The sequence below is a fragment of the Mytilus californianus genome, unplaced genomic scaffold (assembly GCF_021869535.1).
Source record: "Mytilus californianus isolate M0D057914Y unplaced genomic scaffold, xbMytCali1.0.p SCAF_13, whole genome shotgun sequence".
NCBI lineage: Eukaryota > Metazoa > Mollusca > Bivalvia > Mytilida > Mytilidae > Mytilus > Mytilus californianus.
In genome coordinates, this window is record NW_026262615.1 from 20,635,703 (window position 1) to 20,647,469 (window position 11,767).

Sequence of the window (11,767 nt, forward strand, 5' to 3'; positions counted from 1 at the left end):
ATACAAATTAGACGGTTTATGTTACTTTGATAGTTTACCATGTCTACTTAATTAAAAAAAAAAACAATTTCAATTCTTACTTTTTCCTATGTAATTATTAAACATGTTTTATATTAAAAAAAATATATATTGTTGTTGTTGTTTATTTAATTATTTTGCGATCGTGTTTGACTTGTGCATTCGACTTTCCTAAAGGTATCTTTTATTTTTTTATTCTGTCTATTTAGAGTCTTTTATAACTTGTTTTACATACCAGAAGCCTTCGTTTAAAAATAGAGTTTATATATTATTGGAGATGATGGTTTATGAATTCATAAATTCAAATTTATATTTGAAATATATTTGATAAATTATCATGATGATTATGCGGAAGTGAAATTGTTCCGTCGGTGTATGTGAAGTAAAGTTAAAGAATATGACTAAGTTACATATATATCCTATACAGCATAAAAAAACTGGTTTAATTTGAATTACTATCCATTAGGGACATTTTCCGATAATAATTAATCAAATCTGTCAAGTTTTATTAAAAACGGAAAACAATTCTTCACCCGTAAACGATTTAACGTTACTGTACCCTTATTTGTTGCATTCTGTCGGCGGAAAGCAGGTCGGCAAACTATAGTTTACACAAAATCGTAGAAGGGAAACTTACAGTACAATATAAGCTGCTCTGAATATTGCAATCGGTGAGTAGAAATGAACAATATTTTAAAGCATGTTCATCAGAATTTGAGAATAATCATGGATCCAAGATTTTGAAGGTATGAATCAACGTTCTATATCATCGCACTCGTGCATAGTGGCATGTTCCAATGCAACGTTAGGATGTAGGATTGTAAAAAGTTTATGCATCGTTGAAATTCATGTATGACACCATTCCCCTCCCCTTTATCATGTTTATGAAATTATGTCATTTAAACCCTTACGACTTATGTACTTCATATACATCCAAAGGGTGACAAATTGAAAGGAAAAGAAAAAAGGTTACTCTTGGTCTTCATCCAGTGGCGGGGCCAGGGGTTCCTGGGATTGGACCCCCCTTTTTTGGAGGATCAATGCATTTGAAAGGGGACATATAGTTTAAACCCCCTTTATCCTGGGTCGGGACCCTCCCCCCTTTTAAAAATGGCTGGATCCACCCCTGTTCATGGTCTTACTGTTAAACCCTAACATGTGGTGCATTGGTTTGGTTGTGCAGGATGGCCTATTACAGGACCTATACATATTGTATGATAATGTTAATGTATTGATAATTGTCTCGTCCTAAATTTGCGTGAATAATTTGTCACTGGATTTTTTATTACCAACATCCAACCAATCTTTACATGTCCATATTCATATAATAACTTTGCTAACGCTGGTTTATAAGTATGTCCCTTGTTTTACTTAATTACCTTGTGCCCGATGTGGGCGATGCCGATGTACAATAATTACTATTATAAAATTACTTAATAGAATTTGAGATAATTCAAGTTGAATTTTACTACAAATCAAATATTTATATATAAAATGTTGTGAAAATTATTAATTTTATTGACTTATTTAGCAAAAATGCATGTTCAGTATATTGTTCAAATAATTCCTGAGTCATGGACAACATGCATGAAAAGATTTTATAATATAATAAAGCATTGAAAGTGAATATCTATTAGATGTTTCAAAATAAAATTAATCATCAAAATAAAACAATGTTATTAAATTAATATTCCTGAAACAATGCACAGAGTCATAACAGTTGCCATTTAAAAACAGTTGATAAATCAAAATGAGTTAATTGTTTCATCATGTACAGTACCCCCGGGCGTGTACCTATAAGGATTCTTATTGAACAAGTGTTGTGGAGGTTTCATCTTTTCTCAAAATGAATAATTACAATGAACACGATGAATTAAATATCTGTAAATATGATGTTAATAGTGGAGGGATGACGCTCTGCCCTTATGGAAAAATAAGGCTTCTTGTAAATATTTGCGGCAATATTGCTGCAAATATTCATTTTTCGTATGCAAATTAGTTTTCTTGCAAACAGTTGCTGCAATATTGCTGCAACAATTTGCGGCAATATTGCAGCAAATGTTTGCGGGAAAATCAGTAGCTATGATTGTTGCAGCAATATTGCGGCAAATTCATTAGCTGCAATGTTGCAGCAATATTGCAGGAAAATTAATTTCTTGCAATATTGCAGCAACATTGCAGCAAATCTTTCAACAATTTCAGTTGAAAAATTAGGAATTAAAAACTAAACATTTAAAAAAGTATGATTTAATAATAAAACAAAATTTTCTCTGTCCTCTATTGGTTGTTGTGTTACATATCTGTGTATCCTTTAGTTCTGTTTCTCCGTACTCACTGTCCTTAAAGTTGAATTTTCTGATTTCAAATACTGCAAAATAAAAGTTGAAGAATTTAGCATACATTAAAAGAATAACTAAACATTATAAAGATATAAAGATATAAGTTACTACTATATATTGTAAATTCTGGACTTGTAAAATGAAAATAACTCTTTATAAAGAGATGATTACAGACCAATTTTTCCAGCATTTGTTTCACTTAAAGGGTCAATGTCTAAAACTGATCAAGTCCTTCTAGAAATTGCATATTACTATACATTTAACCTTATGCCAGTACTAGGTTGTTATTGCTTTTTTGAATATTTGTTTTTCATTGAACTATAACATGATTGGTCTTGTCTATTCTTTAAAATTTTTGTGATTAGTTGTAAAATTGAGAATGGAAATGGGGAATGTGTCAAAGAGACAACAACCCGACCATAGATCAGACAACAGCCGAAGGCCACCAATGGGTCTTCAATGCAGCGAGAAACTCCCACACCCGGAGGCGTCCTTGAGCTGGCCCCTAAACAAAAATGTATACTAGTTCAGTGATAATGGACGCCATACTAAACTCCAAATTATACACAAGAAACTAAAGATAAAAATGATACAAGACTAACAAAGGCCAGAGGCTCCTGACTTGGGACAGGCGCAAAAATGCGGCGGGGTTAAACATGTTTTTTGAGATCTCAACCCTCCCCCTATACCTCTAGCCAATGTAGAAAAAACAAACGTACAACAGTACGCACAGTAAAAGTGTGTATATATAAAAGCTAAATATTGTTGCCGTTTGTTGATAGACCTCTTATTGGCAGTCAAATCACAGATCTCTAATTTAATACCGAACTGCTTTTATTAGAAGATTTCTTGTTTCAATTTAAGTAATGTTCTTTCTAAAACATATAGTCTTAAAAAGATTTAAAAAAATATCTCCTGTCTTACACAATTTTAATAATATTCATGTGCATAAATCTATTGTCTTATACTTTTGTCAACTCTATTAACTTAAGAAAACTCTTTAAATATCACTATTTTGAACTGTAAGAGCAAGCACTTATTCAAAATGGTGGACATTCAACTCCATAATTTGTACTTACCAAAAGATGTTATTCAAATTATGTGTAAACACCAATCTTCCTAAATCCAAGAGTCATGTCAACTGAAGGCTATCATATGCACTATCCAGTGTCAATAGAATTAATTGGAACTTTTGGATCTAAATCCATTGTAAAATTCATATTACTTTGTTCATGATAGAAGACATCTTTGTTTGTTGTATGCATGTTCATGTCCAGTTCAAATTTTGAATATGTTGATCAAGGTTGCTTAGGGTATTGTGACAGTGTGATCCCTTTTAAATTTGCCCCTAAATATAAATATCAATTGCCTAAATCTTGAATATTTGTTATATATTATAATAAAAAAATAATTATATATAAGTATATATACATTTTTTTTTATCTTTGATGTTATAAGTTATAATGGAAATATATACAAAGAAGAAATGCTTTACCCTTAATTTGGCCTCAAACTCTGTGTACATTAATTTATGGTACTTCCTGTCTTTACCACTACACAGAGATAAATGGATACCAGATGGCACATTACATTTCTATCACCAGCTCATACTACTAAATAAATTGAGATGAGAAAGATAATTTGTGTATACATAGTTTTAAAATAATGATACTAGAAATTAAACAAAATGCAACCTGCAGGTGAGGCTAAATTCATTTGATGGAAAATATTAGAATTAAAAATATTGTTCATAGAAAAATGTCACAAAAAAGTGACAAAAAGGCATAATAATACATGCAGAACAAAAATTATTATGACTCAATTATTTAGATTAAACTTGTTGAAATAAATACCAAAGTATTCTTGAAATTCTTTCCTTACAAAATATCATATAAATGTGATGTACAGTTTAGGAATTCTAAAAATATAAGCATTGTTATTTGAAGATTTATTTAAAATAAATTATTCACATATCCAGATATTTCTGAGTAAAATAAAGTATGACGACAACAAATTTAGATAGTTAGAAGTATCCATAACCAAATGTTCAAAGTGTATTATTTGAACCTTAAATCTTAAAACAAATAATCATATGTAATATTTTAAAATGCTTGAAATATTGGTGCAAGCTATCTGATTGTCTGACGTTATTATAGAAACTTTTCTTGCAAAGTTGTTGCAAAAAGTCATTCCTTAAATAATAAAAGAAAAGGTTCCTGCAACTTTCTAGCAAGCAAATTCTTTCTTGCAACATTGCAGCAAACTTGCTGCAATTTTCTTGCAAACAAATTTTGTTGCAGTAACATTGCGAGAATGTTGCAGCTAGCTGCGACAACCTGCAACTTTCTTGCAAACACTTCTTGCAAACAAATTTGTTTGCTGCAATATTGCCGCTATATTGTTTCAATATTGCAGCAAACTTTTCATTTCTGTAAGGGTGCACACGGCACACAGATTTGTCTTATATTATCATTCAATCCAAAGAACTATGAATCAAATTAGTGTGGCCTAAACTATATATTTTCATGTGAACTTTGTCAGTTATTACATAAATTTTGCCCTGTTAGCATGGTTAGTCGAAATTCATTGATGCCTTTTTACTTGTCTTGGTTTTGGGACTGCTGTCGCTTTGGAATATACCCAACATCTCCTTTTAATCGTGTTTTGGAATTGGCATGAATGGTCGTCCACATGAAAAACATATAAGATATACATGATGATGTTCAAGAAGATTTATACAGGGTTGAAGAGTGGTGCAAAAGGAATAACATGTTCATTAATGAAAATAAAACAAAATGTTTGGTTACTGGAACAAAGCAGAAACTATCAATTCAGACTTATCAACCAAACTTGATAATAAATTCAAAAGTATTACAAAATTCTTCATGTGAAAAATTATTAGGTGTTAAAATTGACAGCACACTTAACTGGAGAAATCAAATTGACCAAGTTTGTGCTAATATATCATCCAGAATATACCTTCTTTCTAAAATAAAAAAATGTATAGATATAAACGCATTTATTACTGTTTTTATTAATCATTCTTTAAACTTATCTTTGTAGTAATTTTATAAAATGATCAAAAGAAATATCAGCTGTTGTGTTTTAGAGAGAAATAACTATGTCAGACTTTAAAGAATTGATCAAAACAAATGTAAAGTGCTTAAGCCTCAATTAGACAGTAACCCTTCAATGAAGTACACACATAAGAAAACATTAATGTAGAAAGAGAGACAATATCTTTTTAAAAATAGAACCCCAAAGTTAGATTTTATTCTTCTTGTTATATGAGACTTATATATATAAGTTCAATTGTATAAGTCATAAATACAGTTGTATTAGTCATAGAACTTTGTTATCAAGCAAGTTAGACTGCCGGTTTTTCTTCTAGATAAATACAAGTAAATATATACAATATTAGATTAGTTTCAGTACTTTATTCTTAATGTATTTTTTTTTTTGTAGAATTTACATTAGTTTGAGCATCATTCCCAGCCAGATTATGAAGCCGGCATATACATGATATAGGAAATATATATAGATGTCACTAAGTAACTCTCATAGCTGCTAATTGTGAAACAGTGGATTAATTCATAATTTTGTGTTTACTTATTGCTTTTGTAAATAACGAATAGGGCTTACAGCATTATGCCATGATGTTGATGGGATGTTCGGTTTAGATTGGACAAGAAGAAAATTGTGCATTGAACAAATAGCAAACTTACAATTTGTAAGAAAGACTACATTACTTGATGACAGTGAATACCTTTGATATATTATTCATTTGAAATAACAATTTGGAATAAAGAGAATTCATAGTTTCCTGGGAATATTAATAGTGCATCATATCTGAATTCCATGAATATCTTGGATAGTTATTCATTTAGAATAGCAAATTTGAATAATGAAAATTCGTAGTTTCAGTGATTACTAATAGTCAAATCAAATCAAACTTGTATTGCCATATAAACCAACTTATAAGATTTGTGACAAAAACAACATTAATAATTATACACATTAAATGACAAGAAAAAAGCATGTATAATCATATTAAACAAACTAATGAAAATAGTTCAAAATTTAATTATGAGTCCCGTATCCTTAGTGCCAATGACTTTTTTATAAAGGAACCTATGCTTTCTATCTGTTTTTGTGTTGATGGGCAAAGAATATTTATCATTTTTTCATTTTCATTGAGGCTATTAAAATTTTCTATACTTTTAGCCTTTGTTAATTTTTCAATGAAAAAAGGGTCTAATGGTAGCGTTTTTCCTGCAATAGAAAAGAAAAATTAATGTTTTTCATCCTCAATTTTATTGCAGGACTGACACAACCAGTTTTCCCTAGGGATTTTTAGGTGTCTCCATAGTGAATCATATCTGAATTCATGAATACCTTGGATAATTATTCATTTAAAATTTGGATAATGAGAATTTCTGGTTTCTGTGAAATTTATAGTACATTACATCTGAAGTTAATGCTGTCATTGCTATTGTGAGCTACATGTACCACCAGGGGGTGTTAAACAACCTTGACTACTCATGAGGGTCTGTCACAGCCCTCCCATGCTTGTTGGTTAGTGTCAAATGACTGCTTGTTGTACTTATTATATAAGAGTCTGAATGTACATACAAGTATATTGATAATAGTCTAAATTATTGGTCATACTGAAACTTGTATTTTATACTGGTCAAGCATATTAAACAATACATGTACTTCAAAGTATCATTTTATTGTCTAACCTACGACAAAAGTTGGTGGTATGCAAGAAATAGGTATTACAATCTGGGGGTGATGATGTAAACTATTTTTTAAGCTTTACATTTTAAAAGCTAAAAGATCTGGATGCTTCTTATCTTGTATTCAGATAGCTAATATGTTATGAAGTTTCAGTCTGTCATTATACTCATATGTTCATCATGTTCATTGCACCTGACCTCATTTTCATGGTTCAGTGACTGAATGAAAAAAATACTGGTTTTTTTTAACAGTGAAATGCTCTCTTATATGAGTAATTGGATACATTTTTTGTATATGAGTATCTTGCAAGGTCTATTTGTCTATCAGGTTGGGTTGACCAGACCTTGACTTTATTTCATGGATAAGTGACAAAGGTTATTTTATAGTCACATTGTTAAGTTTATTTCGCAGATACTATATATATATATATATATATATATATATAAACAAGTCTAAATTGAAAACAACGTTCAAACCTATGATTGCGTTGGATAAAAACCGCAATTTTTATACGTGTGCATGCAAAACAAATTTCTTGTTAGAGGGGTCTAAATACAGCACAAACAACATTTTCCAAAAGACCAAAAAAGTGAAAAAGTATATTTTAACAAAACGCATTTGACTAACAGGTCGAACAACAAATGTTCTTAAATCCTGCTGACTGCCATTGGCGATTGCCAAATAAACGGATCACAAGGTGTAATAAATGGATCTTAACTATAAATTTAATACCAAACAGAAAAGAATAAACTTGCGGCAAAGATGGTATACCGCAAACAAAGGTGCAAAGATTTTTTGTACACCATATCCGGATTTCGACAATTAATGTCTCTTCAGTGATGTTAGGAATCGAAACGGTTATTGGAAGGCCACATAATTTACCTCAATTTAGGATAGACTCTTGAATTTTGAGGAGTCAAAATAGGATGAACGGATCATATAAACCCGAAGGCAAATATAATACAAGCCCAAACGAAAAAATATAAACAAGTCTAAATTGAAAACAACGTTCAAACCTATGATTGCGTTGGATATAAGCAGTACTCCAGTCATGTCAGTAGATCAACTTCATGTTTATTTGATGTATGGAACAATTGTACAGTATATTATGTCTGACTGGTAGGGTTCATCAGACACTGACCTGTCATGGGTTCATTGAACAATGTTTAGTTTTTGTGGTTTGATCTATTTTCCAATGTTTCTTTAGATGCTATAAGCTATATGTATAGGATCACTATTTTGGCATGATATGGAATGATTGTAAGGTGTACATGTTTGATTAGCCGGTTTCATCTGACTATGACCTCATTTTCAAGGTTCATTGGACAATGTAATTTTCATGCTTTGGATGTTTGGTCTTTTTCTCAGATACTATGTATATAAACCACTAAATTTTGGGTATGGAATGACTGTAAGGTTTACATCATCTATCTGGCATGGTTAATTTTACCTGACTTCATTTTAATGTAGTTTTTAATAATGTAAAGTGTATGTGATTTGTAGGCTAGTAAAACCTTCATATTACAGAATTTCAACAACAATTCAATTATACTCATGTACATGTAGGTAAAGCTGAGACGTGACAATGTATTAGTTTGTGATTAGGTCTAGTTCATGGTGAACCACTAGTGGTAGGTCAATGATATTTGGTATGCAGTTGTATTAGCATTGCCACATCTCATTACCATGGAGATTATTTGGCTCTGCCCGCTCAGTCAAGGTCCATTGACTTTGAAACTTTTCATAGTTTACATGTATTAGTTTGTGATTAGGTCAATTTATAGGGAACCACTAGTGGTAGGTCAATGATATTTGGTATGCAGTTGTATAAGCATAGTTTGAATGGTTTTACACTAGTAATTTTTTGGGGCCCTTTATAGCTTGCTGTTTAGTGTGAGCCAATGCTCCGTGTTGAAGGCCGTACCTTGACCTATAATGGTTTACTTTTATAAATTGTAACTTGGATGGAGAGTTGTCTCATTGGCACTCATACCACATCTTCATTTATCTATTGGCATATCTCATTTTCCATGGAGATAATTTGGCTCTGCCCCCTTAGTCATGGTCTATTGACTTTGAAATTTTTACTAAGTTTACATGTATTAGTTCGTGATTAGGTCAGTTCAAGGCCTTAAAGGGGAACCATTAGTGGTAGGCCAATGTTAATTGGTGTTCAGTTGTATAAGCATTAGCACATCTCATTTCCATGGAGAATATTTGGCCCCGCCCCCTCAGTCATGGTCTATATACCCTTTACTTTTGCTTAGTTTACATGTATTAGTGTGTGATTAGATCAGTTTAAGATGAACTGCTAATGTTAAGTCAATGATATTTGGTATGCAAATAAAAGCGTAAAAAAGATATCAACAACCCACATTCGAGGCTAGCACAACGTTCACTGAATTTATTTTTCCTACTGCACCAATACTTAGAACTAAAATCAATGATACAAGGCAATATATGATCGTCATGCAATCGATAGAAAACAAAACGTCAAAAATTGCATGCGTCCGAAGCGCTTTTCTGGATCTACCTTTATCAGGAACGCTCAAAGCCGAATATTTGAAGGACAACCATTTATAAATAACTGAAATAGTTGATTAAAAGGTTAAAGATGATCGTTCAAAATGTACAAGCAATGATTTCATCTGCCGACATGATTGCAGAAAGTAAGAAGTCATAAAGCAAAACAGAAAAATTTGAAATCAAATTTGAGATAACACAACGTGTATTGAGCCATTTTATTGCTTAAAGTTCAGTAGAAAATATATATACATCATGTACATACTCAACCTAACCATACTATTTGACCTACTGCGAGTTGGTCAGTTTTCACTGTTACTCCTAAATGATGGGCGCTTGGTAAACCACATAGTTCTGAATTATTTATCTGAAACGCTATAAAGGTTATGTTAGAGATTTTCAAAACGTAAATCCACTTGTTTGATGCCGGTTAAAATAGGTTTACAATTTTTTTTCAATAGATGCAAAACCTTAAAATTTTCAGGATACTGTTATCTCATGTGATGTCCAATTCGTTTAAAAAAAACTTCTACTTTAGACTATTTATTTTGCCCTTAAAATGATTTGCTATATTTCGTCAGAGACATATAATACAAGAGATTCGCAACTCGGCGAAATCCCGTAAAAACTCGCGGCCACTAGTTAAACCTGGTGAGATCTCCTTAGGTAATAAAGTCATTAATAAAAGTATTAAAAGTACTCGAAGTAAGCAGTGGCGGATCCAGGGGGGGGGGGGTTCTGGGGGTTGGAACCCCCCCTTTTTTTTTGACGACCAATGCATTTGAATGGGGACATATAGTTGGACCCCCCCCCCCCCCCTTTATCCTGGGTTAGGAACCCCCCTTTTATAAATGGCTGGATCCGCCCCTGAGTAAGGACGAATGTTTAAGCATAGCATAAACTGTTTCAGTGTTAAATTTATCATAATTAATCAAATAATTTGAGTTCATATATAATTATTTATTTTAATGTAATTTTGATTTTAGATTTGTATTATTGAAAAAGAGACATAATTTGATATTGTATTAAAAAAAACTGATATTAAATAATTAACACTAAAACATACATTGTATCAGAGTTCATTTTATTTGATAGTTTCATAATGGGTTTCTATTGACTATACACCTGTCTCGGAGACATAATTTCACAGTGTGACATGTATATTAGGTTTGAATTATTCGATGACCAGGTAAATCACGAACATTTTATCAATAATGAGTTTTAATTGACACCTTGTAAACACGAAGTTGTTACACCACAGGTGTCCACACTCTTTCCAACAGTACAATTCACAAAATGTAAAATTAATTTATGTGGAAAAAAAACTTAATTTTTATGTTAATTAATTGTTAATCGTGATAGGCTTTGTTTTTTAGTCTTGATATTTATAAATTATTAAAATTTTATTTATTTTTATATTCATCATTAATTGGGCTTGCATTGAGTTTTTTCTGTAGGATTGTCGGTAAGTGTTTGATTTTTTAAGTGTTGTTTGACAGTTTCATCATAGGCTTGCATTGAGTTGTTTTTTAAATGATTGTCGGTAAATGTATGGTTTCTTCATGCTCGAAGTGTGTATTGAGAATTAATATTTAAGAAAATTACAATTAATTTCTCATTTGAATAAAGCGTCATTCATGTGCACGCAATATGAAAAATTCCGATTTTATTTCGTGGGATGACAATCTTAATAGTTACGACTTAGATATACTCCTAGTTGAATAAACTGATAACGAACTATTTGTTGATAGTAAAAGTGACGAAGACATAAGCGAGAGACCCAACAACAAAAACAATTGACAGCACTGCATACAAAGATGGATATGTGTGTCCTCGAAGCAACAAAAAATCTATAAAAAAAACTCACAACATTGAAGTGGGAGCCGAGGTCATACATTAAAGCAACATGGAAGACACTATTTAAAAGTATTTTATAACCTTATTTCGACGAGACAATCATTGGTAGTGGCTTTTGTCTTTTAATCCTTTGTAGTGGTTTTTGTCTTTTTATTCTGGGGTAAAGAGATGGCGGTTTAAAAGTAAGATTGTTTATGTGTATACATATACACATCCTTGGTGTAATTAAAATTATTTCATTGGCTGTTATATAGACTCTACTAGAGTTGCGAATCTCTTGTGTTATATGT

At 31.4% G+C, this 11,767-nt stretch overlaps 1 long non-coding RNA gene across 1 annotated transcript; it reads left to right on the forward strand.

Moving 5' to 3' along the window:
* Window positions 1-460: 460 nt before the first annotated feature.
* Window positions 461-6,580, forward strand: LOC127723357 (uncharacterized). Its single transcript, XR_007992013.1, has 2 exons — window positions 461-689; window positions 5,823-6,580. It is a non-coding gene; the product is annotated as an uncharacterized LOC127723357 (long non-coding RNA).
* Window positions 6,581-11,767: the final 5,187 nt, after the last annotated feature.